Raw genomic sequence first — 20,185 nt, 5'->3', positions numbered from 1 at the left:
CTGAGTGAAAGTAAGAAACTTGTCTACTACCATCATTATGGGTACATATTTTGAGACAAAATCTTACAAAAACGGAGATACAGTAGTTAATAAGCAATGATATGTATTCAAAAGTTTGAAGAACCTTGTGTCCAATCTTTTTAATTTGCAAGTGTATTTCTTATATTAAGAAATAGGATGAATCTTCTTATTACTTTATTGCTTAAAAACTGTGCTTATTTTTATTTCTCTTTTTCACAACTTTTGATGAAATTCTGTATATAACCATATGTTTTGTAGAATAAAAATTGTATTTCTTGATTCATTGGTCCTTTCCATATAACACAAATGAATTACTTTTTAGCTTAAGTCTGTATAGTGAAAATTTATTTTGATGATGTCATATCACTACCATATTTGGGCATATCACTACCATATTTGGGCACATCAAACTTTTTTTTTTCAAACTTGATAGTGTAGACAGAGCTTTAAACAATGTTCTGAAATGCAGTCTACAAAAGTGGAAAATACATTTGCGTATAGTGAAAATTTATTTTGCTTTTAAATCTAAATATCTATGATATTTTATTCACCCGCCGGATATTGCCGAATGATATGAATATTAATTACATATTTACAAGACTGATGAGGCAAATATTACTGATACTGCCTGCGCTGAATTGTGTTATAATAAAATATTCATGATATGTGTGGCCAAATATAATGAATAACCTAACGATTCCAATAATTTTAATTACGATTTAGGCATGTACTTAATGTTGCTAGTTATGATTGACTGATAGATTTGAGGATGATTGACATCTTTGACGGGAGTCCATATTACAAATATAACAAGCTATTAGTATCACCTCATCAGGGCAGAGCAAGACTGTATACATTAACATATGCCAAAATACCATTGCATGCTAGAACGTTCACATATCAAGGCACAGCATCTTCATTCAGTAAACAAATAAGGCTTAAACATAGGCCTAAATGTCACTAAGTCAAAAAACGGAAATCCGAACACCATTCAAATAACCACTGTCTTACAAATTGGCTTATTTTACCCGATTCTCAGCGCTGCATCTCTATATGACAATATTCCTTCGGTATCACAGGACAATTTTGTAATACAGCATCTCATTGTATCACGTGTGATGCCTGTATCATGAGTAGTGTTATGGGTTATTGTGTTATATGGTCTATATATAGGTCATACAATACACTACAAAATTGCGATAGTAGGCCTACCGTACTGAAACAACCCAACAAATAAAACGGTCTGTGCCTGAAGGAAAAATGTGTTTATTTTGAGAATCAATGAATATTGTTGAATTGTATTTTATTGCAGCATACGTTTAACCAATCAGGATTAATTTGTGACGTGTTTGATGACACATACGTGATATAGGCCCTTTATCTTGAATGCAAAATTCAAACTTCCTCAACATCACTTAGCAAGGTACCACCAGTGGACCGGTGTTGTATGAATTCCTCTGCGTCTGGTTCAGAACCAGCTCTGGGAGCAAATTCGCCCCAGAGGAAACCCGCTATAATAATCTTTGTAAATATTAATTTAATAACATGATCAATAAATGACACTAAATCTATTGTATGTTGATAACTAACCAACCTAGCCGGACTATATTGGCTCTGGGGACTGTTTCACATTAGAACCATATGATGATGGAGGAAGTTCTTATTAAATAGGTCGTGTGTGTCACAACTTCACTTTTATTACCGTTTTTACGGCTCATGATTTCTTTTACAAAAAGTGTATTGTCTAAGAATAAATTAATGTTTCACACTGGCTTTTTTGTCTATTTAGTGTGCGTGTTGAAAACGATTACAAATAATCAAAAATTCAACCAATAAAAACGCCGAATATAATAATTTAATTATAAATATTAAAGAATAAAATTGGCAGATACCCTATGGATTGTTAGTTGAATGGTACGATATATATATTTTTTTGAACTGTTTTTATTGATTTGTTTATGTTTTTTCGTTGTTTATATTATGCGTCCCCATTTCTAAGTGAAAAAAAAAGATTTGATTAATTTAATTCAAAGAAAAAAATGTAATCAATAAAGATACTATGTATTGTTTTTATTAAAAATTTTTCGTTAAAAAGCCCTACTGTATTTGTTAAAGATTGTCTTATTCATGTAGGCCTACCAATATATACTTTGTAACTACCGATTTGTTTATTATTCATATACTGTAGGCCTATCTTCATGTTTATAAACAATTTTTAAGAAATCAAAATCGGGTAAAATTCACAAAAATATATAATATTCTTTTTGAAATTTTTACATCCTAGGCCTATACAAATAAACTACATAAGAAGTAAAATGGTAATACAGTATAAGGGAATAAAAACATTTAACATGTGCGACTATTATTAGCACGTAAGCATTGTTACAAAATAGCACTTTTAGCTAGCACCTCGAAACGAAGTCGGTCTTTCAGAGAACAAAACGGACTGTCAATTAAGATCATTAGTAATACATCTTAAACAATTTACGATAACAACTTATACTCAACAAATTACGATACTGATAACATTATTATTTAGGCCTTTGTTACAATTATGTTGCACAACGATAACATGTACACACGCCCATCCACTCAAACTTGTAGACGTGGGTCATTTGCAACGACTCTCATGCAAAGTCTTTATAGATGAATATGCAATGATCTTTAAAACATTATGTCAATATTATGTCATAAAATGTTTAAAAAATCATTTGCTTGTTCCGTTGATATTAAAATAATAATATATATGCACAAACAAATGAGAGATGAGATTGGTGGCTATCTCTAACCATAGATGCTCTAACAACGTCATCGCATTACACATGCCCATTTTGATGATTATCGAAAATCCTTTATTGTTAAAGAGTTTTGGTTACACGAAGGCGAGATTAAATGGATAGGCCTATTATGTACCGCCGTTTGAAACCCGTTAATAAAAACAGCAATTATCCAAGACGCGTCTGACATCAAATCAAATTTATATATAATTTCTTAGGCCTATAGTAAGAAATTATAATTTCGTTACTTTCATCTAACAACCGTTAGATAGGTCCTTTAAATATGACATATTTTAACAGTCTACAGTAATATTCCGGAGAGATCTGATATAAAATCAATATAGTAGAGTCATGTCTACTTGTATCAATGTAAACTGTTTTATGCCAAGTCATTCGGTATTAATGTACTATTCTGATGTCCACGGACTAAATGTGTGTCAACTAATGTTGTACTCTAGACACACGTATGCCGAGTCGTAAAACACCATAAGTCCCAGTTGTCGATAAAACTTGGCCGTCTGCAGCAGACAAAACTGGACTGGTTCTTCGAAAGTTTCGCTTCTCTAGCCTTTCGGGCATTCACTGGTGACACCTGCGTTAATAATTGCACCATACGACAACATTAATTAGATCACTAAAATATCACATTTTGACCAAGAGGTCATTCGTTGCTTCTTTTTTCTTTTCATTAAGTGCTCATAAGTATCGCTATAGTGAAAAACGTAACATCACTTATCTGTGTACTTATTTTCAAGAATTGCTGCTAAAACTGTCCTTTAAAGTTATTGATTTAATATACCATAAATGACATTAATAAATCTAGCAAATTCTCATTGCCGTTGTCTGTTAGAAACGTTAGTTTATTTCCTCAAATTTAGAGAAAAATAGTGTTTGTCGAATTTATTCACTTTGACCAAAAATTGGATCGGGAAAAAAAGAAACAAATTGTCATAGTTTCTGGTAACATTTTACTAAAAAATAACGTGACTTACTCAAAGTAAGTTTATTTATCTTTCATGGTTTTTTTGGACAATGGATCTTTTGGTATAGTTAAGTTTTGGTAAAATAATCGCATTTTCTTATCACGGTGGTAGCTTAATGCAATTTTAATATAAATATCAATGTAGCCAGGATCTCTCACTCTATACTGAAATAATAGAATTGTGTTGTCCAGGTACAAAGTAACCTTTCCAGGTACCGCACTAGCCTTTCCAGGTACCGTAATAATCTTTCCAGGTACCGTTTTAATTTTTCCAGGTACCGTACTAACCTTTCCAGGTGCCGTAATAACATAGGCTTTCCAGGCACCGTACTAACCTTTCCAGGTACCGTACTAACCTCTCCAGGTACCTACTAACCTAGGCTTTCCAGACACCGTACTTAAACCTTTCCAGGTACCGTACTAACATTTTTAGGTACCGTCCTTTTTCAGTTGTTTTGCTTTGACTTCAAAAATAATCGACAGATAAAACTGAATAATTTTGTGTACACAGGTGCATGCTCATCAAGGATCATTGTCGATGGGAGTCGTAAAAATAAACATTAATACACGTGGAAATCAGGTGCCTAAAGTATGGCATATTTTTATTTTTTACGACTTTAAATTCCAAATGTTTCTTCTATCATTTCAATGTTAATAATGTTTGAATGAACAAATTCCGCACTTTTTGTTTACGTATACAATACAATACTGAGAGTAACTTTTTACTACCTGCATCAGAAGGATTGTAGGTCGGTCGGTAAACACTAACTTGAGCGCGAGACTGCAGCCATGTATATGGCCTTGTTAACAAGTGACCGAAAATTGTAAGAAAATCCTGCTTTTAACACTCATGCGTCATGTGGTATCGGTTTCGATTTTCTCTACCAGCCTACCACGCCTAGTTGGAGTTTCAGTACAACTTTATTGTATTTGATTTCATCAGTGAAAGTTTGTAGCTTAGGTTTTCTTTATATAACTTGACGTTTCTTATCAAGCCATAATGTTATTGATAGTATTGCTATATGATTCATTGTTGATTTTCAAAGTTTATTGCGAGGGACGAGAAATGCATGTTTTGACCTGGTAAAGCGTGCTTGTGGAATACTTGCAAATCACTGTCTACACGTCAGGTTGTATTCCCATAACTCCTCATCCATTACTTCATGGAGCCATCCATATCACGTGATAAACTCCATTTCCATGACGAACCAATTATGAATGTTTTGAGTTTAGAAGAGAAATGGATTCTTCTAGTGTTGTGAAACAAATTTTTCGTTCGCGTTTTGTTCGCTTGTAAATGAATGGTTCTTATAAAGGAAAAATAAGAGTTTTAAAATAAGATACCAAATTTTAGAAATACTGAATAATATAATGTCTGTTCTTTTTTAGTCTGAAACACGAATCTGTCTATTTTATGGGTTACAAATTAAAAATGCAAGTAGGCCTAACTGGTATATTTCATATTCAAAATTTAACAAACATTTATTTCACAAAATGCTATAAAAATACAGAGCATAATGAGAACCAACCTAGAAGTAAGCTTTTCTCAGTTGGCCCTTTAAAATGGTTACAAAAATAAAAAGTATACAAGTGAGACATGAAGCATCAGTCATAATATAATAAAATGAAATGTTTCATTTTTTTAAATAAAATATATTTCTTTTAATTCTTAAATTGAATACTATTTTTTATTTCTTTTATATTAATAATAAGCCTGTTCCATGGGTTCACAAAAAGCAGTTGTACTTGTATTGAACTGACAAAATGGCCTAGAGATTATGTATTTTTGCAAACATCGATGTGACGCCCTCTTTGTATACCTATGATGATGAATTAAAACACTTGCCCTCAAAGAACGGGCCGACAGGGCTGAAAAGTATAGGACCAGCTACTATAGGATTACCGTATGCGCGTTAATGATTTAGGCATCACGCGCGAATAATACATTTACGATATGAAGATTATTTACTTGCTACTTGCATAACGCATTTCCGCCGAATTCTGACTTTTCCGCCTCAAACGCTCTGCTGATTTTTTTCCGTAAAGTTTCTCCACCAAAGTGTTCTGTCTAATGCTAGATTTTTAATTTTCTGTAGGTCCGTTACAGTTTTGAATTTTGTTGGTAGTGTGGTATTTTAATCTGATGTTATTGGTAAAGTGCACAATTGGTTCCCCCTCTAAATTTGGTCATGTTAGTGTTACTGAAGTAGCCTATAAGTCATCTGCTGTATTTATAGGTGTTTGCTTGTCCAAATATTCCTCATCTAGCTTGTAACACTTCTATTGATATCGGTTTCGCGTTGCATTTTTGTAAATGTTTTAGTTTGAGATCTTGTGGGGGTATCTAATTTTTATAATAAATATAATTCGTTATTTTCTGTGAAATGTGTCAGTTTAAAAATGAAAAAAAAACAGAAAGAGAAAATCAGATTTGGTAAAAATCAATGGCACCCTTGTAACATTTCAATTACCTGTTAAATTAACTCATGAGACACTCGCATACAAACGTTACATTAATAATATAGTAGGCCAACGGTAGCATGCCCTTTACACGTTACTTCAGGCCTAAAATAACCCGTGTGTCTGCAATTGGTCATGAGCTTTCCTCATGGCCTAAAATCGTGAACTTTTGTTTTAACTTTCTGTTGAAAAGTATCACGTTTTTTAGTTTTATGAGGTATAGAATTTAAATTTAAAACATAGGGTCGTTTGATAATATTATTTATGTTTAACGCCGTAATAAAATCAAAATCCATCCATGGAACCGTAGGAGCAATATTGTAACATAATCACACATTTCTTGTTCGTTGGTGAATGATTGTTAACAGGATAGACTTATAGGTAAACACGTATATGTGTTTACCTATAAATATAAAAATCATGCATTTCTTGTCTACAAGGTATATAATACGTGATATGATGATGATAAAACGGTACTTAAAATAAATCACACAACATAAACAGGCGCGCATTTATATCGGTCTTTTGTTTTGTTGAACGTTTTATTTATTTAAAATATAAAAAATGACAAAATAAATGGTTAAATTCAACCAAAAATACATTGGCTGGCAGTCAATTTGAAGGTAATTTTTGTTCGATCCATTTTTTTGTCAAAGTGGATAAATATTATCCGACATTAAAATGGCATATTCTACCAAATTTTTTCAGTGGACAATACTAGATTTGTTACTGTGGGCCTAATTACTGAATATTTTTGTTCATAAGCCTATACCTTAAAATAGACAATCATCACTGAAGGGCTCTGAACCTTTACCTGCATGTCTTTCTATTAATGGCTCAATGTTTGTCTAGATAACACGTTATTTGATAGACATAACTTTATAAAGCAATTTTGATAACTTTGACGGAAAACAAACACCAAATTATTAATATAGTTCATAAAGGTTGCAAAGTTTCTTCAATGCAAACACTTCATCCGATAAAAATGACATTTATCATTTTAGATGTGTATCGAAAGGTTGTAATATTTCTGTAGAAGTTGAAATTATCTTTATAAACAAATGATTTATACATCAATAAAATGATTTCCTTCTCGTCAATCGATAGTATAAAGATTGAGGATGTAGATGATTGTTAATAATCAATTAATACAACTATTATTTCTGATAACCTATCTAACCGGATGATGATAACACAATTATGTGATAAATTAGCCACAGATATGTCGCGGGGATTTTTATTATTGGTTTTATTGGGGAAAAAAGCGTATTGATTTGTTTTTATATTAAACCAGTAATTATTTTTTTTTTTTATAAAAACAAATTTATGTTTCTATTATTTATTAAGTGAAAAACACCAATGAAAAAGTGTGTAGGCCCAGCACTTTAACGTTTGTTCATGTAGGCCTGGTCCTTGTAGGCCTAAAAGCCGTTTCATTTAGTTTAAAGGAGGACTACGGTCCGTACTGTATGATTCAACCTGCATGTGCTATCGCGTGTCACCATGGCTGACGCGACATTTAAAAGCTCAAAGTTCGAATTACAACCGAATTTGCTTAATCCGATATTTCCATTATGGATTAAATTAATTAACAGTGAATTTGTAGATAGGCATTTAAGTTGAGATTCAATCGAGAACTTATAACATTCCATGATTTATAAAGAATAGGGCTAGGCTAAATACAGAAACAATTGAAGCTGAAGTGAGGCCTCATGTTCTCCACTTCTATTTTAGTCTGATCATATATTATTAGTGTGATTAAATAGCACGTCAACTTCAGCTCCAAACAGATCACCAACGCATGATGTGTTCCCCATCAATTAGGACATGTCTTCAACCCTGGGGTTATATCGGAAATAATTGAACAAAAATAGCTAAATGAGACGTGAGGACGTGTTTCGCTCTATTAGGACGTGTGTAATGGTTGATCTAGTTGATGAAGGGGTTTCCGGAATGGACCACTTTACTTATTAGTGAGAAAATCAATGACACAGGATATCAATTTCTACCAGATTTGTCGTAGAAAGTATTACTATTAATGGACTGCATTCTTCGTCAAGAATAAAGAGACATTACTGATTTTCCATTTTTTCATAGGCCTATAAGTCCACTCGCCGTTTAGACACAAGCATAGACCTAAATATGATGAAATACCTAATAGTCAACAAAAGTAATTCCTTTCCAAAAAAAATGGATAGGACAGGACGTGGTACTAGCAACAGTGAAATATTCTTATTTGAACTAAAGAATGTCACTCCTCGAAAAGATCTGTAAAGTATCTACAACAAATAAGGTCCAACGCTTCCTTAGTACGGTAAACCAGGGAGTTGTTAATTATCGAATTACTGTTAATAAGTCAGTAGAATTTGTGCTGCTTGAAATTATGTAATTGTGAACCATTATTAACTTTTTGTAGCTTTTGTATATATAGGCCTATAGGATATTGTAATAACTGTATGACTTAATTTTGTAAACATTTTGTATGGGTCGAACCTCTTGTTACAAGAGTGTTCCTCCGTTTTAAAGGAGAGTAACCAATAAATATTATTATTATTATTATTATTATTATTATTAGTAGTGTTGTTATTATTATTATTATTATAACAACTCCCTGGGTAAACCAAGAGAACTAAAATCTATATACCTTTATTTCCTTCAGAGTAGGCCATAATATGCAGTTTTTGTTTTGCATTGTTATTATACTACTTTATGATGTGCGGCGGCATATGGATAGATTTCTGCTTGAATAAAGCAGAATTTAAAAAGGTGATAGAGTTACATTCAACATGTTTCACTACCACTTTCGCATCAATTAACACATCAATCAATGTAGTATGCCAACACACTAAAATTCTTTTAAACTGGTCCCGCGAGAAATATAAGTAAACATTTTTACTTGTAGTATAGATAGATTATGAATATTCAAAAATTTCATTCCTTATAATATAATTATAATTCCAAACCACGGTCCCCACGTACCTTTGTGCTAACGTGGTAATAGTATAGAAACCCATAAGACACGAATAGGTCGATTTGGTCAGTATGTTGATTGATTGATTGACTGCTTGATTGATCGATTAATCGACCAATCGTTTTATTTTGATTGATCAATCAATTAAGTGATTGGTGTATACATGCTAAATTAATCTTGGTTCCCACTTGAACGCAGCGCAATTCACGTCGTCACAAATCACAGTTCGGGTGATTCATCGCGGCGTCGACTTTTCGTGCGGTTCACTCACTTACGTCCGTGTGTTGCGTATGAGGACCAAGTTTTAAAACCACATTGCTATGTTGAATACCAAAACAACTGTCCTATTCCTTATCCTTACAGTTTTATGTTTACGGGGAAGAGTTAGTGTCACTCTTCCCTGATGTTTGTTTATTTTAACAGTTCTGTATGTTCGATATTTAAAACAGAATATCGTGTTGAGTATTATATGATGTGTCGGTAACAAAATATACCGGAATGACATATGTTGTTATCAATCCTCAACCACCGACACCTCTCTCAGGCATTCCATACGTATTAAATCAGGACGGGGGAGAACATCTATAGAGCGCGTTTAACGAATCCAAGAGACCTTGATACTTATCTGGTTTAAAAACACGTCTTGAAGGAATGTGATTGTTGATTGCATTGCATGCTGGGATACGCTCACCTGTCCACCATCTGCTTGCCGGCGTCACATACCTGCTGTCAGTCATCGCCAAGTTGGTGTTACTTACAACCCCGACAAATTACTTGTGTCCGGAACAATAAGATTTGCTGACAACCCTTGTGACTTACGATTGCTCTCAGTTAAAAGAATCCCAATAAAAATATCTCAGTATTATAACGCATATTTTATGTGGATTGTTTTCAATGTATAGTATAGAGGCCTAGTAGGAGACGTTATTTATTAACGAAAATAACTCCACAATCAAGCCGTCGACACGTCTACTTTTATCGGCTGTTGACGGGTGATGTCATTTATCTTTGGTACAGTAACTCGATAACATTCAATTCTACGCAGCTTCTGTTTTTTTGTTCTGTTATGTTGTTCTGTTGTGTCTCATGTTTTTAGTTCGCGATTTTGTTTTCTTGTTATTATTAGGCCTATTCGTTTAAGAATCACTTTGGAAATGAGTTAAAGTGAGAATTCACAACACATTTAACCTTATTAATATTATTATGTGTTACATCATTTTGAATATTAGGCCTATGCGTAAAATCGTTACGTTAGAACATGTATCTATTAGGTCCATGGTTAGAGCAAGGCAATCTATCAACAGGACACTGAGCTTTTGATCTTATCTCTGGCTGCGACAAAATGTTTGCCTTGGTTAGAGAAGCATGGTTAGGTTCAGGATAAAAGGCGAATTGGCGGACGTTAGAAAGTAGGACGACGTTTAAGGGAAATTTCACGACGATTGATGAACGTGGGGAATTTTCTACTTTAATATGTATCGATATCTATAGATTATATACATTACCGTATTTTTGTTTCTTATCCTTTTAACCTTTGTGGCGCTTTGTCTACACTATCAAACTTTATGTGACAAAAAGATGTGATGCGGCCATAAATAGACATGATGATGACATATCACTACCGTATTTGGGCATATCATCACCATATTTAAGCACATCACACTTGTTTGTCAAACTAGTTTGATAGTGTAGACATAGCTTTAGATTCGAGCTAATGTAGGTCTACTTTGTTAGCCTATTAATATATCAGCATGCAATAGCTAAATTGTTATGGTTTTATTTTGCCAGAAGGACTGAAAAGGATCAGTGTTGAATGATGACCCGCGGGAATCACTACGTGAGAAATATAATGATATTCATTGATGAAAACCACTGTCATACATTGATATAGTCTGTCATAGGCTACATATAGCTCAGAATGTCAGCAAGAATACAAAGATCCAAAAAATAGTATAAAAAAATAAATGTTTATTTCTACCAGACCTAGTTTATTATATATAATATAATATTCGGGTATGGTGCGCCGAAAAATTAAGCATAGGCCTATAAACCTTTTTTTTTTGTTATTATGTAGACTTGTCCTTAGGTTGTAGTTATGGTCTTTTTATGTTAGTCCACCAGTCGGCGTTTCGATTTTTGTCTGTGTTTTCGAACTGAATACGTATGAAACGCCATATGTGCAAAACTAGTTATCTTTTTCTAATATTAACTAGAAACTAGTGAGACTCGATATTCAAAACCAAGTTTAGCTTAATTGAGAATTGTCCTTTTAATTAACATGTTTTATCTATTGAGAGACAGTAAACCATGAACCGTGTAATTAATAGGGTGTATATAACAATATGATAATATCTTTGCAATTAAGTGTTTAAAAATGGTGTTTTATATACCTATATAAATTACCGTTGTATTTAATTTGTCCGTGATAATAAAAAGTACTATAAAATAGCGGCATGATTCTAGAAGTTAGACAATACAGTTTGAAATTAAACCGGTTGAAAATAAAGCGAATTGAAAAGAAATACTTAAAAATAATCATTTGAAAAGGGGACCTTAAATAGAATAGTAAGTTCACGGGTACTTTAATATCACTGATATCTTTGATGATCGAGTCTATAAAACGGGATTGACTTTTGTTGGTTGTTCGCTATAATTCGGCCAAATTGAAAGAAAAATAATACGTTAGCTCGATGCTTTTCACAACTGACAGGTTGAGTACCTCTGGGCTCAATAATTCGACAAGGTGTGTTTTTAGACAGCCCCAGGTAATGCAATATTTATCCACGCATGAAGGAAACCTAATGCTTTAGGGTGTATAAATACCATACACAAGTTCGTATTAATAAACCCCGTATGCTGCTAAGCCACGTGATCGATCGCGCAACGGTTTCCAACAGAAGATAGTCTAGGATGTCGATGCGTGTCATGCAAATGTTCTCGAATTACCGCGAATTTCTGCTCGATATGAAATTATACTTGGCATCAACGGTGTGTTTATTTAATTGTTACGACCTTAGGCAAGGTATCATGGTGATAAACTAGAAGAATATACGTTATGGAGCTAGGTGACGAAGCGTACTAATTCTATTGATGAGTCCTACGCATGGGCGCGCTTCTTTATTGGGTTAACGCTAGATTCATTACGAGCTATGTAGGAGTTGAAATATTAAATCATATTCGTTTGAATACCCTGTCGTCGTGTTCTATATTCCCTTCTAAAATGTTGTTATGTTGTGCTCACACGCACAATAGAATGGCGTTATGCACGCTTAAGCTGATCCGTGTTTTACATCCGACGCAAGCCCCCGTGCCCTTAACTCCGTACGTCCGATATAACTCCGGTATATCGCCGGTATAACGTCGGTATACCTCCGATATACCTCTGATATAACTCCAGTACCTCCGAAATAACTACGGTGTATGTCCTGATATAACTCCGGTATACCACAGATAACTCAAATAAATAACTAAGCCTACTATGTCTTTATATTATATATTATTATATAAAATAAATGGAAACGGTTTTATTTTTAAATATCTGTACCGATAACATTAAATTGAGACCCGAAAATAAACGATGAGGTTTAATATTTTATTGAAAAATTCATTTTGCATTTTTAAGTTTGATAATTTATTTGTAATACATTCCACGTCCTAAATAATTAGGAGGTTCGTTATCACGGGAATTGATTCGATGCATGTAATCTCATATACGACCATGTTTCAAAGTATAGTATTTTTATGACTTGCACCATTGTAAAAGTCTCTGTTTTTCAATACATTCCGTGTCCTAAATAATTAAGAATTTGGTTACCATGGGCATCCATGAATTCAATGTGTGTTAATCCATTATTCAATTTAAATCCTAATCATTCAAAGAAAACATCAGCATTGCTTTAGTAAATATCCAAGAATAGAACTAGCGACGCAGAAAATTCCAATTAACTTCAAATAACGAGATATTTTCACCCGTTTTCAATCGAATCCATCATCTGCGGATATTAAACGGCTTTTTGTGTATACATCGCATGCGAGATGATGTCAATTCTGCTAACAATTGGGGGAAGCTGATTAAAGGAATATTTCATCTCTGACGAATGGGGATAAACACGTCTTGTTCCGGATTGTTACACACTCGAACGTGCAAATTCAATTATTGCAATTGGTAAAGGCAGTATAAGATTAGAGGTTTCAAAATAAATTGGCATTTGAATGCTCTCCAATTAAGTATTTCAAGCGTTGTTTTGACGACTTAACTTCTAGATGGATGGAGTTCATCTTTCTGTAGGCTTGATATGAACAAAATAGATCCTTGTTTGCCGAAGAAACGTTTGAATTTGGCCCCTATGAGATCTCCGAAGGGTATTCCATTCCTCTTAAGATTAAAACTCTGGCTCTATCAATGTTAAGCCGTCTATATAACCACCTAAACTATACATATCCCATATTAAGGGAACCTCTGAACTAAATGTGAGCGTCCCCTGAGTTGGGAATCATTCCCAATGTTGTCTTTCGTTCATGTCATTAGAAAATGTCTCCTTAAGAGGGTTGACCCCTAAATAGGGTGTCCCAAACTAGAGGTTCTACTGTATTCGCGAGTTGATATTGAATCGTGTAGACTTACTTATTTTTCTCAACACGATCCAACACCCTGCTTTACTGATTTTTATCTCATTGTGACCACTCCAAATGACTTAGTCCACACGATTAAACATCTTAAAGCCTCAATGACCATGCCTAACTCGACTGGAAATTAAATTCATTATGGGCCAGCTAAGTATTACAGATTGTCAATTCAACATGATCTTTCTTTTCCCTATAAATTATAGAGGCGGAAATAAATGCAGTCACGAAGTATTGTATAATGTACTTCGAAACGTTGTTTTATTTATCGCTAGGCCTATATTTCAGAGAATTCAGAGTTTTGAATGTGAATAATGAGTGTTAAGTTTATTTCACACCGTATACAATGTACGGTACCTGGAAAGTAAATTAATTTGTTTATTCAATTTGAAAAATGAGATTCATGAATAAGCACTACTACCTTATTATGGATATACAAATCATCAGTACTAATGGCGTATGGTATGACCTTTTGTACACCATACCAAAAACGCAGCTATCGAGTCGAAAAGTCATTATGCATGCGCTCAGAAACATTTGAGCATGCGTAGAATGACTACTGAATTTGCATAGGTCATGTGAACACGCGCTATGACACTTTCTTTATCCATGTGATTACGAAAGTTCACAAGAAATCCTACTACGACGGACGCAACGCAGGTCAATGAAAAGCGCCAGTTTGAGTAATCTATCGATTATGATTGGTCAGATCACTTGCGTTGCTCCTTGGTAACCTTATGCCTATACTAATAGTTGGTGTTAGAAAGCGTTGATATTATTTGGCTTGCATTATCTTGACCATCTTGAGGAGTTTCTTAACTTCCGTTGTATTGCTCGGTGTTACAAATTCAGATCGGCTTTATATAGCTACCGTATAGCTGTTTCTCTTTCATTTTCTCACTCAATACATCACTTTTCATTTCCTTTTCTTTCACCACACGCCTTATGACTGGCATCTGTCTTTTGTTTTATTTACAATCTTATGTTTCACTTTCAAAGATTTAGATTTGCTTGCATTATATTATATACCCGATATATTATATTAATAGTCGGGTTATATGGATTATGTAATTGTAGTCATTGTCATATAGTCAGCGACATCAGGTATAGCACAAAAGTATCGTCATCGTCATCGTCATTCAATCAACAACATTTAAATCGTAAAATCTCACTTTCTATTGTTGGACCTTATTAGTCCAATAATCTCTATTGCTGCAGAATGTCCCAATACAATGTCAATTGTAGGCCAAATAGATTTCAGTCAAATCATGTGCTTACAATATTGTAAATTGTTCCTATTTTTATTTCATCGTGTTTAATTGTGGGCCGATACAAGCAATAATGGCCATCGCATCATATGGATCACCAGAAAATATATTATTTCCATGTGTTAAAAAGCAAAACTAAAGATGAAAGCGCGGCAGCTTACTTGCATAAGAGAAATCCATGTATAGAAGGCCACTAATCCGTACACTAATCTATAACGGCCCGTCATAGCGCTTGCAGGTAAATTCTCTATTGACCTGGCTTACCTGCGAGTTCCAGCTCATCAGCAGGCGGATCAACGCAATTGCCACCAGGTATACCAGGCGTGATAGTTTGTTGGTCAATATATCACGGTCCATTTCAAATGGATTGGCACCTGAAGCGGTTGAACTCTTTTTAGAAATCACTAAATCTTGCTCATCAATTAACGATTTATAACAAGCTTACATCAAGATGGTAGTGATTGAGTTCTGGAATATCTCCTTCTTTGAATTCTTACGGAGGATCTCAAAGGTGTGTTATACGCAACGTCGTATTCTACACTATAGCCTTAATACCATTATAGCCGGTTCACTATTTGTGTGGCTCGCCTATTGACCATCCAATAATTAGAGATACATTAGATGAGCTTTGAAGACGGAATCTGACGTAGTCATTTTTTAACGTGTAATTAATAAAAACAAATAATAAAGATAGTGTGATAAAACAAATTGAACAGTATAGTTTAGGCCATGCAGAAAAGCATCCTGCAAAAATTGAATTTAAATTGTTTAAATTGTTTGTTATGTATTCTATCATGTACTGTAGCATTTATCGAATAACCTCACCAACTGAACTTAAATATTCTCAATTTCTTCATTCAAAGCTATATCGATCTCACTTTTTTTTTAAAATAAAACTACATTTCTTTTTTCCCCCTGATTTATTTTGACAGGACCACAATGCAAAACAGGTTTTTCTTTTTTCTGATTGTGTAATCCTCTATAAAGATGTTGTTAAATAAATAAAATAAATAAAGTTTTATTTGTTTGCTTGTTCTCTTAAAAAAATTAAATTATGGTATTTTATTAAAATAAATCCGCCTGTATTTTCTCACGTTACCTTATTTAAAAATCGGTTAATTTTCATTTTGAGTTTGTGTTGCCCTTTATGTTAATGATTTCAATAAATTGTTTCAATAATTTGTATACTGTATTAACAGTAGTGCATTAGTAAACGTATCAGAAATCTCTATAAATTACATAATTATTGTTGCGTTTACCTATAATTGCTATAAATCGAATAGACTCATTAGTATATAAGTACGTTAATGGATATACTGTAGTGGACATTGCCGTTAATGTTTAATATCAGCGTGTGATGTTACTGAATCGTATATTTATAGACGATTAAAAAAAAAAAATTAAACACTGTATTTAACTGCAATTTTATAGTTAATTTTACGTTTTAATTTCAATAGTTAACATTATAGTGACTGCTAATCCAATTCACCGGTACCATACCGTCTGGTTTACGGTACCTTTAAATGCAACTGTAAATGAGAAATGGCTTTAATTGTACCTGAAAATGTCATTTCTAGGCCAGGCCTATTTTATAAAGGACGAAACCTAATTATGCCTAAAACGATTCAATTACCGTTTTAATGTCTAGTTTTTAAGAAAATAAATAATTCTGTACACAAATTATGTTGAATCGTATATTTATAGACGATTTAAAAAAATTAAACACTGTATTTAACTGCAATTGTATAATTAATTTTGCGTTTTAATTTCAGTAGTAACATATAGTGACTGCTAATCCAATTCACCGGTACCATACCGTCTGGAATACGGTAACTTTAAATGCGAAATAGCTTTAATTGTACCTGAAAATGTCAATTCTAGGCCACTGGCCGTATTCACCATTCACACTTAGACCAAGGAAATAAAAAATACTTAAATATGTATTGAGTTAAGTGAAATTGTGATTGGTGAATATTGGAGCCGCCAGGCCTACTTAGTACGAAACTTAATTATGCCTAAAACCAATATTATTATATAAATTATATACAATTATGTACAAATTCTGTATAATTATTCTATTCGGTTTTAATATTTCTTTTTTAATTTTTGTATTCGTATAATAACTGTGTAGGCTTACCGGTAGATATTCTCTTTTTAAATGATTAAAGCTCTGTCTACACTATCAAATATCACTACCATATTTGGACAAGTACATCACACTTGGTAAAATTATTGGGATAATAAGAGCTTTACAACGTGATATAAAAAACGTAAAACCGACACAAACAGGAATAAAGCTGGGTGAACTCGCATAATAGAAAACAAAAGACTGAACAACTATTTTAAAAATGAGAAGAAGATTCAACATTTAATTATTACTCATATTAAGAATATTCCAATTGTTTCAAAATAATATTTTTACCTGTGTATTAATTATGATCTGATAATGCAAGGGATAAGTGGTAACCAAAGAGCGATTACGCCATAAACGACCATCGGTCACTTCAAATAAAACTAAATTATGATTGCTAATTACACAGCATAACCCTTGTTATAAAAATGTATTCCAGTAAATTATAAATGCAACTGTCGCTCAGACGCTTCTTTTTTAATAGAGAGACAATTTACTTTCACTTAAGCCCCTTTCTCACAGATGTGTCTGCAATATACCGGTACAGTGCTGGCGTCGTGCCGGTATCGTTACCGGCATATACCCATTCTCATCGGACTATCGTGCCGGAAATATAACCGGTATATACCGGCTTTCTGTGAGAAAGGAGTCGGGCATATTCGGCCAATAAAAAGTCTCTGACAAAATAATTATTGAGGGCGTCCTTTATTGTTATTGTTTTTGTCTAGGGATATATGGCGGCGAATGTTAGGTTACAGATTATTATCTTCCTTTATAGCATATTTATGCAATACATGCTATGTACAGTATATTGTGCATATATTATACAGGTACAGCAATTAATTAGCCGTCATCGGCAATCTGTAAAACACCTTAGGAGGCTGTACAATTTACAAGGCGACGAAGGGTCAGGCTAGTTAGGCACCAACAAAGAGCTAGCTAGGCCTATATGGCCCAGGCCTGCTATAGATTATGCTACAAATTTCTTCTTGTCCCCTTATTTTAAGCAGCTCTCTTATCTCATTATCCCTCCAGTTTGACATTATTATTGTTAATTGAATTGAATCGGCGCCAAAGTGATACACTTGACCGCGCAAGGTGTCTGAAGCCTCGACAGGGAACCCCGGAATATAACGACGTTACGTTCTCACAGAATGCCCGTCTGGCATTGCGGGGAATATCCCTAGAATATTACTAGGTCTAAAGCAGGTCATGTCGATGCCGGCATGGTGCCGGCATGATGCCAAGACGACCCGTTCTCACAGAAAACCATACCGGCATGGTAATGGTATATTCCCGCAATATTCCTGGCACTCAGCTCTGTGAGAAAGGGGCTTTAGTGCAAGAATCTAGGCTTATAATTTGTGTTTAGATACCTTGGGCTAAGTCCATAAAATGTCCCGAGAATCACGTTCGATCGAAGGTGGCTTAGGGCTCGATCTTGCCCTATCCAAAACAACAACTTTAATTACTACCAGGTCGTTTTAATGACTTACGGGAAATTCATACACGATTTGGTATGGATTATTAAGAATAGGTCTTACGTGCAAAGCTGTGTGTTTCTCTAAACTGTTAAGAACCTGTTATGTGCCATGTAAATCCGCGGTTACCACAGTCATCATGTATGACTAATTTTACGCGCGCGCCGAAATATTGATGAACGTTTTGTCTGTCAACGTTTTGTGATAACATTGTACAATATAAAATGTAGTGCGTTTAGTAGGCCTAGATACCATAGTCGATTTTTTTTTCAAATATTCAACTAATTTCGTAGTTAGGACATAAGCTTTCTACGTACATGCGTATGTGTTCTTAAAAAATGGTAATGCTAAGCGCAATCTGTGATTGGCAACTTAACGTGCCGCGCGTTCTTGCAAATCACATTGACTGCGAGAGAAAAATACAATAGACCTACATTATTGTATGTCTAGATTGTCAGGAGTCTTGTTCGTTACCTTTGGTGGCAGTACTGTATTTAGACCTGATTGGTATTTTGTGCTTAAAATGAGTCAGCGACCAATATTCTTAAATGCTTCAATCCATCCTGTCATGTCATTGCTTTTCTGGCTGGTATTTGTGTTAATGTTTCGTTACGAATTTCATGGCATATTTTTTACAGGAGGTAAGGCACCGTTTGTTACCCCTGGCTATTATTAGGCGTTGACTTTCATTCGACAATTGTGCTCTCTCGAGTGACAGAGCACGAGAACGTTGTCATCTCGTATCGTGTCCACTCTTGATAACTTCATGTTTAATTCAAATTGTCACACGGTCGAGTCCATTTTAAGTAGGGGGAAATTTCCAATAATACGTTTTGAAACCACGTTACCTTATAATTATGTTTATACATGTCTCGAAATTGAATCTGTTTTATTATTACTAATATAAAACCAAAAGCGACAGTATATTGTACAGTACATAATGATAAAGTATATTTTAAAGTATAATGTTAGAGTGTCGTATTTATTCCACCGTATCCTTTTTATTTTTACCTCATATATATCTATGATTATATTGATGAGTGGTATACTTTTCGTATTCGTATTAAAATGAAAAAATTTATTTCTGCATATTAACAAAAGAAAACAAAGACGAATTAAATGTTTAACATTTAATTTTAAGGCAATTCAATTTAATGGGTCTCGCGTTCCATTTTATATTTCAATTTAAGGAATATATTAGGGGTTTCCTAAAGGAGCGGTTCAATTTGTTTAATTTTCGTAGGTTTTTTTTAAAAGGCATAACAAAAGAAACAACGTTTGTAAACAATAAAACATGCCAAACACATCAAATATAAAAGTGTAGTTAAAATTATGTTTAAAAAAATTGAACATTTTTAGGTTGTTAGAATGTTCATTTCATTATATAACGATGTATGATATTATATAATATTTAAAGTAACCGACAACACTGTCGAACAATAATACGTCTACTAATTGGTCGATGTGCTAC

Source organism: Antedon mediterranea, chromosome 11 (genome assembly GCF_964355755.1).
Source record: "Antedon mediterranea chromosome 11, ecAntMedi1.1, whole genome shotgun sequence".
Classification (NCBI taxonomy): domain Eukaryota; kingdom Metazoa; phylum Echinodermata; class Crinoidea; order Comatulida; family Antedonidae; genus Antedon; species Antedon mediterranea.
This window is presented reverse-complemented; position numbering follows the sequence as displayed.